Consider the following 10,188-nt stretch of genomic DNA (forward strand, 5'->3'; position numbering starts at 1 on the left):
GCAATAACTAGGCAGAATCTCGGGTTCATAATTGAAGGGGTGCTCCTCCACATCCGGGTTGGTCTCCGTATTCTTAACGACACCATCAGAGGTGTCCATGTCCATCGAATCCCACACCTGCTCTCCAATCTCCTTGTCAAGGGGTCGATCAAAATCCCGAATTGGGCCAAAACGATCTTCTCCCTCCCTAACGAACCTAGCCTTTAACCTGTGACATCCTAAAATTTGACTTCGTTTCGAATATATGAAATGGTAATTTCATTGACACATTTATGGTTAATTTACTCAGAATTGATCACTCTCGAGTTAACTAATCTATTAGGTAAAGCCATTAAGGGATATAAACGCAACAGACCAAAGAATTCGATCGGAAATCGACCGCTTGACCATAATAATCGACAAGGGCCAATACGACACCGTTATAAATCAATTTGCCGATTTGCGAACAGGTACGAGTCGATTAGACGAAAGTACGTAGTCGAATTGTGGTTGGTTCCATATGATTACGATATTTGCGTCGAACGGCAATAACCCAACTTTTCTATCGATATTATACTTGGTACACGTAATTGAACCCTCACGATTTTATGATAACCGAGGGTTGTGTACAATTCAAAGATGCACAAACATGGATCGAAAATTATTGACCACGGGTCAAACGCGTAAAACCCCTAAAAGCTACCCGATAGGTTAGGTCGTACTAAAGTAGCGTTCGATCGATTTTAACCATGACATTAAATGCGGTTTCGAGAATCGGACGTTCAAGTGTGTCATGACTCATTTATAGGACGTCGTCTCATCTTTCGGCAAATTTTCAACGAGTCTGAAATTTTGCGGAAAAACGATTTTCGGACAAAGAGAAAAAGAAAAGGAAATTCAGATGGGATGAAAAATAGGGTTTTTCTACCTCCAAATTGGCTTAATTGGGTGAAATTAGAGCTAATTTCTAATTGGGTGGGCACAAGACTTTGTAGCATGAAGACTTTAGAGGCTTAGGTGATGTGTGCTTAGATATTTCCCTAAGTTTCTCATTGGTTGTCCCCTTGACTTTCTTCTCTCTCTCTCTCTCTTCCCATGCACGTTTAGCCCCCTCTCTTTGCTCGTTCTCTCTTTTTCCCCACACATCTCTCCCTCAGCCAACTAAACAGCCCCTTCTTTCCCCTCTTCTTCTGCCATCTCCATTCCCCTTCGCCATAACAGCCCCTCACACCCAAGTCCTCAACAGCACCATTCCACCGTAGCTTCTTCACGTCACCACCACACCACCAGCCTCCCATCTTCCTCTCACGACCAGTAGCATCCCACAGCAGCATCTCCTTGTGCCAACCCCAGCGCCACCCTCCACGTCTAGCGTCCAAACCAGCAAAACCCTCATCGCCTCACTGCACATCCAACAGCCCGTCCAGCTCACCAACAGCCGCTGTCCACCAGCTCATCGTCCAGCTCACCCCGGCGAGCTTAGCCCAAGCCAAGCCGAGCTTCCCCCGTTTGGCCAAGAGTTCATAGGGCCATATCCATCGCCGTCAAGCCTCCGTGCGAACCGCGGTTGTCTCGAGTTTTTATCGCTGTCGTATCGCCGTCACCGGGAGCCTGCTGTTGTAAAAAAACGTGAGTTAACTCCCTAATCGTTGATTAGGCCATTAGTTACGCTTAGGGGTGGTTAGATTTGCCTTGATAAGGATTTATTTAGTTAATCCTAGGTTAGTGTTAACTAAGCTTGGTTAGGTTAATTAACCTTGGTTAGGTTAGTTAAACATGATTAGGTTAATTAAGTTGGATTAGTTTAATTAATCTCAATTTACTTAATTAATCCAAATTTGTTTAATTAATCGTAATTAGCGTAATTAGTGATGGATTAGCTATTTCGTAGAATTTTACGCTCGTTTTCTTGGATAGAATTATGCGTGATTTTGATGGCTTATATGTGCTATGATGTGCAATTGATTGCTTGATGGTAGATATTGATTTTTAGTATAAAACTCGGTTTTATGGGCATTTAAATAGAAAAATGCGAGGTGTCGGGTTTTGACGCCAACTTTTATGTACTATATAAAATCGTGGAGTTTTAAAAATGGGAGTGTACTAAGTTTGACGGTTCGATTTTGAATACATGACCACGCATGATTATTTTACCAAGATTTTTAATAAGAAGAAAAATTGGCCAAGTTTACTATTTGAAAATTACGCGTTTGAAATCAAAACATGGTGCTCTTGGCTAATTATGTGGTCGTATGGTCACTTATTGGAACCCGTCACCCGACGAGAGTTGGGGGGGGGCAACTCCTGATTAAGCTCGGATGCCCCAAGTCAACGGATGCCGAGTCGCGGTTGAGGCCGAGCCGATGCCCTTTATGGAATGCCGTCTAGGCGGAGTGTGCTAGACACTGTCGTGCCCGATAGGGCGGGACGATGCCCGGTTACGCCGAATGACCATCGACTTTTGAGTTGGCCGTAACCGATGGGTTCTAACAATCGGAACATGCCTGAATGGTTGTGCTATTGCACTTGATTATAGGGCAAAATTATTTGGCATGGTATGAGATCTGTCAAAACGGTTTTACCTTATAATCGGGACCCATGTGAATGTTTGGAGGATGAGAATCATGTGTTCTGGTTATTAGTTATGCTTGTAATATTTATAATGGCATATATGTGATGCGCTAATATGCAGGGACGTGCCGAGGCGAGGTGAGTTTGTTTGTGGTGCCTGTTTAGGCTACCTTTGAGACGAATTTGCGTCTTAGTCGAGGCTTAGGGTTTAACTCGCTGAGATTTTATCTCACCTTGTGACATCCTAATTTTCAACCTTATTTTCGATGAAATGAAATGGGCTTTTCATCGACGTACCTATAGTTGTTTTCTCTTAGCTGATCACTTACGAGATAATTAATTTATCAGGTGAATCCATTAAGGAATCTAAATGCGACAGACTTGATAATTCGACAAGAAATCGATTGCTCGACCGTGCTAATCTGCAATGGTCAATACGGCATCGTCAAAATCGATCAGAGACCGGAGATAGGTTGGATCGACAAAGGCATGTGCTTAAAGTGTGGGTGATTCCATCTAATTGTAAAATTCTTATTGAATAGCACTAAACCAATTTTTCTGTCATTTTTGTACCCTATGTCTATATTTGAAACCTCGAGATTTTCACAACAATCGAGAGTCGCCAATGAGTCGAAGATGTACAATGTAGCTCGAAAATAATCGACAACGAGTCAAATGCGCTAAAAATTCTTAAAAGGTACTCGGTAGGTTATGTCACGCTAAAATTGCGTCCGGTTGAAATTAATCACGAAATTGAACCCGATTTCAGAAATTGAAAGTTCTGTCATGTCACGATTTAATTTAGGAATGTTGACTCATCCTTTGAAGAATTTTTGGCAAGTCTGGATTTTTGGCAAAAAATCAAAATTGGACATTATTGGACCAGGAAATTAAAAGGGCCGTTTTTGTGTGGATTTTTGGCATTCAATATGGATCCATTGGTGAGGAAATCATGGATTGGATGTGAATACCTTGGCTAGTATTTTTGGGCACCAATTGGGATTAAATCGAAGTGGAATTGAAGTGAATGGAAGGGGAAATGCACAAAATTCGTATGCCTAGGAGGGGTACAACATTTCAGCACCCTTTTGGCTTGCTAAGGAAGCTTTGAGGGAGGAAAATGGGCTGTGGCTAAGGGTGGAGATGGTGGGGACCTCTACTCAAGTGTTTAGATTTTTATTGAAGACTTTTGAGGCTTTGTGTTCCCCCTCAACTAGCAGGTCCTCTTCTTCTTCTTCCTTGTTGTTCTATCTCCACTTTGTTGTTGATTGAAGACCAAAGAAGAACCAAGCCAGCCAACCACCGTCGACCACCCCTTACCGCCGTCCGAGCTGCCACCTAAGTCGCACGCCCGTGAGTACCCGTCCGTGCGTCCCCCGTTGTCCCGCTCACCGCACGACTCCAACCCTGCACCGTCTCCCACACGTTGCCCCGTGCCCATGTGTACGTCATCCAGCCACCGTCCCAAGCCATCGAGGCTGTCTCCGCCACCTGTCGCCGCCACCTGGTTGCCGTAGCCGTCCCCGTTGCCGTTCCAGCCAAACCGAGCTGCCTAACCAACTCCTTCAGCCCAAATCCAGAACCGAAGTTCCAGGCTGTGGGCTGAGGCTTCGTGGGCTTTTTTAGGCCCCTTCGGACCTCGTTCGGTGTCGGCAGTAGGATTGTGTCTCGCTCACCTCTACGTCGATGTCACCGTGAACTTTCCGGCTTGCTAATCCGGTGAGTTTAGTTGCTAAACCTTGCTTATGGGGTTAATTATGCTTAGGGGATAATTAGATTAGCTTAAGATTGGTTTAGGTGGTTAGTTTAGATTAATTAGTGGTTTAGTTGCTTAATTAGGCTTGTTAGGCAATTAGATTAGATTAGTTAAGGGTTAATTAGATTGTACTATTTAATTAGTATAGTGCACTATTTTTCTAGATCCAATTAGGTGGTTATATTAGCATATTTAGCTTAATTAGGCATTTATTGAATTAATTTTCATTTATTAATTAATTTTGTAATTTATTTAATTATTTAATATTTTTCGAAAATTATACCAGGATAGCCATCGTCAAAATTTCGTGTTGATTGTCGTGGTGCATTTAGTTTATGCAATTGAGTGCTAATTTGTGCAATTGAGTGATGATTGTTGATTTTGAGTTATTATTTTAAAATTATGAAATTTTGGTATTTAATTAGAAAATACCGGGTGTTAGGTTTTGACAAAAAAAAATGTTTTTCGGTACTACATCAAATAGTGAGATTTTAAAAGGAATGATATCAATTTTTATGCTTCGATCTAACCGTGTACCCACACACAATTATTTTACCAAGTGTTTTTAATATGAAGAAAATAGACCAAGTACATTATTTTAATTGAGGTATTTGAGTGCAAAGCACGATGTCCTTAGCTGGGATTGGATATGCATGGAATTGCTATGAGAACCTGTCACGAGTTTTTGAGTTGGACAATGCTCCTTTAGGAATGCCCCAGTCAACGGATGGCAGTCACAATGGAGGCTGAACCGATGCTCCTATGTGGAATGCCTTCTAGATGTAGACGTTGCCATGCTCGATAGTGTGAGACGACGCTCGGCTATGCCGAAAGACCGCTGACTGTTGAGTCGGCCGTGGCCGTTGGGTCGTAATCAATTGGGACGCATGGATGATTGAAATTGACAGGTCTAATTATGGGACAAAATTATGTAGCACAAAATGGGATGTGTCATAACGATTTTGCCTCATAATCAAGACCCCTGTAATTGATTGAGATATGAGTGAGGCATTCCAATTGATGTGTGCACTTAATATATGCATTTACTATATGAACAATACTAACGTACAGGAAGGAACTGAGGCGAGGTGAGTCTTTTGTGATGTGTGGTTAGACTACCTCTAGGTGTATTACCTTCCTAATCGGGGTTTAGAGCGTGAACTCACTAAGACATTGTCTCACCCCGTCGTGGGTTTCATCTTTTCTAGGTCCTTAGATGGAGGCGAGATCAGTTCGTTTTGGACAGCCACGGGGGTATACCAAGTAGAGTACCGACGTCCTTGTCCCCAAGAGTCCCTGGCTCCATGAGCTCATCGTGACTACTATCTTGGTCGATGAGGGCCTACCACGATTGGTACCTTATCGATTCATCGCGTGGTTCCATCATGGGCCTAATGGGGTCCAGGAAGGTCCCCTGCAGGGTTTCGACATCCCCACCATTGTGGTCAACGTCGCTGCGGGCGAGGGGGTAGCTAACCCACTTGACGGTGTCGTAGTAGACCCAGATCCCAAGTAAATAGTGTCCGAGGTAAGGTTAGCCTGGCCGCTCTTTTGTCTTTTTGGGCCTCTGTGTTTAAACTCAGTTTGTTTATATAAGTGTATTTATGAGATTTTGTTGTCTTGCTTTTCTATCCCATGTTGGTTGTTGTATGGGGATTGTTTTATTTCACTTCCTCATGTGCAATAAAATGAATGGGTCGGTGATGCATTCTGGGAACGTCGCAATTTTGTTGACCATCGAGGGCTGTGCGCACCCTTGAGGTTTGGGGCGTGACACATGTCGTCGTGGTTAACCTTTTTCAGGTCCTTAGTATGGAGATCCATCCAGTCCAATTTGGGGTTCCATGAGATATAGAGGTGGAGTCTACCTTCTTCCCTATCTTCGGGACCAACTGGACTTGCGAGTTAGTAGTGACTATGATTTGGGTCGATGATGGTTCCTTTAATGTAGTGCCCCATCGCTTCAAGGCATGGTTCATTAATGAGCACAATGGTGGTCGGGAGGGTCCCTTGCAGGGTTTTGATGGACCGCTCGTCGGAACGAAGGATGGGAGGTAGGTCAACCCATGGATATCGACATCCCAAATGGTGTCATGGTGGATCCAGAGCTCAAGTCGGAGGGATCTGGGGTGTAGGTCGCCTAGGAGTTCCTTTTTGAGACAGACTTGTATATATAAACCCATAGGATTAACTTGGTATATATATAAAGCGTAGTTTATGAAAAATCACTAGCATGTTTTTACTATCCCTATGTTTGTTTATTGGCTAGGGGTTTGTTTAATTCACTTCCGCATGTGCTTAATTGAAAGATAAAAAGGATGGGTTGCCGACGTGTCCTAGGACGTCGCATTTTTAATCGTCCGCCAAGGGATATTCGCGTACCTGAGGTTCGGGGCATGACATATCCTATGGGGCACCCAGTGGCTTATCTACCCAAACTGTAGTGACCACAAGCTCGTGCGCTCAGTCAAACCCCATAACAGGGTATGAGGTAATGATTGTATCCTCGTCCATAGGGACCCCAAAACGCCCATGACGATGTTCCGTACCAGGGCCTGAAAATATTTAACAACAACAGAGTGAGATAAAATCTCAACAAGTTAACAACCTAAGCCTCAATTAGGACGTTAATTCATCTTGGAGGTAGCCCATTATATATCCTTACCTCATCTTGGCACACCCCTACATAAATTTTATTAACATGGGCCAATACCAATGCTTCAAGCACAACAATATTTAGAACACATCTCATATACATCCATGTACATTGCATTCACACATTTTTCAATTATTACTACCCCTCGGGCTACGGCCAACACAAGAGTTGGCGGTCTTCCGACATGACCGAGTATCGTCCCATCCCATTGGGCACGACATCATTTAGAACCCCTGCCATAGATGGGATTCCTTAAGGAGAATGGGTCTAGCCTCAGCTGCGACTCAGTATACGGACCCCCATCGAGCATCCGATAAAAATCGGGCATCATCCCAAAACTCCCATTGAGTGACGAGTTCCATTAAGTGACCACTCAAGCACACCCATACTCATGCCAATTTCATTTGCCATTAATTAACCCAATGCAAACATGATTCGTGCTCATACAACAAATTACAGTAATTTTCACACGTAAAATTACGGTAAAATAATCACACATGATCATGTACATATAAATAACCCATCAAACTTTATACACTTTCATTTTAAAATCTCATTGCCTCAATTGACACATAAAACATGGCATTTCAACATGACTCCCATGATTTGCCATTATATGCCAATAAAACCTTCTTTAAAATAACAAGTTAGGTTTCTAAATTGGGAAATTATTTCCATGGCATAACAAGCTTCAAACAACATGAATTATGCATAAATTCATCCAATAATTCAAGAATAAATTCTACTTATCAACTAATCCATCATTAATTAATGTTAATCCATCATTAATTAGTAGTAATCGTCATTAATTAAGACTTAGTGCAATTAATTAACTAATTGCGATTAATTAGGACTAATAGAAATTAATTAAACTAATAACGATTCATTAATGCTAATTACAATTAATTAAACTAACCACGATTAATTAAGACTAATTGCAATTAATTAATCTAACTATGATTAATTAAGCTGACCACAAGTAACCTTAATATAGACAATCCTTAATCACAATTAATACTAAACCATCATTAATTAGCGATAACCATTCTTAATTAAGGCTAACTACAATTAGCCTTAATCTAATCCACAATTAACCATGATTAATGCTAAATCGTCATTAACTAACACTAACCACAATTAACCATAATTTAATCCTTTCCCTAAATGCAATTAAGAATTAGGAGGCTAACTCACGGTTTATGATGATGGTGAGCTCTTGGCAACGGCGGTGAGAACGTAAAACTCACGACTCGAATGGCGACACCATGGCAGTGGCTCGACAAAACTTGAGCTCATGGCCAAGGGGGCAGCTCGGTGATGGTGGTGGTTCAGCGGTGACGACAACGAAGCAACAACAGCACAGCGGCGGTGAATGGTGGTGGTGGCGGTGGTAAATGGCAATGATGATGGGAAGAAGAAGAAGAAGAAGAGTGAAAATGAGAGAAAAATAGAGGGGGGACTTTGGCCGAACCAAGGAGGAAGGGGAAGGGAGAGAGAGAGAGACAGAAAGAAGATTTTTTCCTAAAATTTTACTAACCCTCCTCATTTCCCTCTCCTCCAAGCATTTCCCTTTTTGTCTTCTTGTCCAGAAATGCCAAAAACCTTCTAGAATGGGCAAGATGGACATTTCACAATTTTTGACCAAAAATTTCAATTTTGCCCTTGGGCCGTTTGCTTGAATGGGCTTGAATTGGGCTTGGCTTGACTTGATGGGCCTAATCGGGTCCTCATAAACGAATCTAATGGGCATGAGGCCCATTGGGCCTTCGCTCGGCCCAACCCCTTTTTGGCTTCCAATTCTCAACCAATTAGTCCTTATTCGAAAAATTTTAACTTGCCAATAAATCGATAGATAAATGAGGTGACGTCCAATAGTTTGGTCTTGAAATCCTCGAGAGTTTGATACCCGAAATCGAATTAAAATTTGTGGTTAAAATCGATCAAATGAGACTTTAGTACGACCTAAACTATTGAGTGGCTTTTAGAGGCTTTTGCACATTTGACCCGTAGTTGATTTCGATCCACGTTTGTGCCTTTTCAAATCGTGGATGACCCTTATTGTCATGTAATTGTGAGGGATCAATTACTAACTTTGAGTACAAGATCAATAGAGAATCGGTTTACTATCGTTCACAACAAGTATCGTAATTATGCGGAATCACTAGCAAGCCGACTACATACTCCTATCAAATCGATTTATATCCATTTGCTATTTGACTTATAATAGTATAGTATTGACCATTGTCGATCTTTATCATTGAGCTGTCTATCCACCATTGGATTCTCTGTTCGGTCGCATTTTAATCATTTATGGCATCTCCTAATAAATAAGTTAACTCATGATGATCAATTCAGAGTAAATTTCACTATCAATGTATTGATGAAATGACCATTTCATATATTTCGAAAGGGTTGAATTTCAAGATATCACAACTATTTCCCCTTTATAAAAATTTCGTCCTCAAAATTTGAATCATTACAAGGCCGTTCAAAAAGATGGGGATGTTGATGCCTCATTATCTCTTCGCTTTCCCACATGGCTCCCTTCATTTCATACTATTGCGAAATCACCTTGACTAAAGGGATCATCTTGTTTTGCAGCACTCACTCCTTTCGATTCACCATCTACACTAGCTTTTCCACATACGACTCTCTGTTGTCCACATCTATTTCCACGAAATTCAACACATGGGTTGGATCAGGTTTATATTTCCTCAACATCGACACGTGGTTGAAATGTATGTACGACAAATAGTTCATCTTCATGAAGTCCTTAGGTTTAAATTCAACTCGCACTTGCTAAACTTAGCATACATCTCATGAGTCCTTAGAGTTTGCAGTACCCATCTCAAATGTCCTTCATGCTCCTCTAGACTCCTTAAGTATATTGGGATATCATCGATGAACACGATCACAAACTGATACAGGTATTCTTTAAACACTCGGTTCATCAAATCCATAAAAGCAGCTAGAGTATTCATCAATCCAAATGGCATGACTGTGAATTCATAATGACCGTACCGAGTACGAAACGCTGACTTCGGTATATCTTCCTTTCTGATTCCCAGTTGATGATATCCTGTCCTCAAGTCAATTTTCTTTTGAAAATATCAACGCTCCTTATAACTGATCATACAATTCATCAATCATCGATAATGAATACTTATTCTTGATCGTCACTTGATTGAGTTGTCGATAGTCGATACACAGGCGCAACGATCCATCA

This window comes from Eucalyptus grandis, chromosome 4, assembly GCF_016545825.1.
Source record: "Eucalyptus grandis isolate ANBG69807.140 chromosome 4, ASM1654582v1, whole genome shotgun sequence".
Lineage (NCBI taxonomy): Eukaryota > Viridiplantae > Streptophyta > Magnoliopsida > Myrtales > Myrtaceae > Eucalyptus > Eucalyptus grandis.